Source organism: Bombus huntii, unplaced genomic scaffold (assembly GCF_024542735.1).
Source record: "Bombus huntii isolate Logan2020A unplaced genomic scaffold, iyBomHunt1.1 ctg00000269.1, whole genome shotgun sequence".
In the NCBI taxonomy this organism is placed as follows: domain Eukaryota; kingdom Metazoa; phylum Arthropoda; class Insecta; order Hymenoptera; family Apidae; genus Bombus; species Bombus huntii.
The window spans coordinates 32,184-32,500 of NW_026099479.1; the positions used below are offsets into that span (position 1 = coordinate 32,184).

At 50.5% G+C, this 317-nt stretch overlaps 1 non-coding gene across 1 annotated transcript; it reads left to right on the plus strand.

Moving 5' to 3' along the window:
- LOC126877889 (5.8S ribosomal RNA) lies at positions 1-155 on the plus strand. Its single transcript, XR_007695425.1, has one exon. It is a non-coding gene; the product is annotated as a 5.8S ribosomal RNA (ribosomal RNA).
- The last annotated feature ends 162 nt before the right edge of the window (positions 156-317 follow it).

A 317-nucleotide genomic window follows, 5' to 3' on the forward strand; every position in this document is an offset into this window, starting at 1 on the left:
TACCCTGAACGGTGGATCACTTGGCTCGTGGGTCGATGAAGAACGCAGCTAATTGCGCGTCAACGTGTGAACTGCAGGACACATGAACATCGACATTTCGAACGCACATTGCGGTCCACGGATACAATTCCTGGACCACGCCTGGCTGAGGGTTGCTCACGTAAACCTAAGACTGCTTGCGTTGCGTATCGTTACTCTCCGTATCTGTCTCTCTCTGTCCCTTCTTGCCTTAACAACCCGCCGTCGTTCTTCTTTATATAAGAGAACGTTTCAGAGTCGGACGAAGGTACAAGAACGAGGATACGAATAAGAGCGGA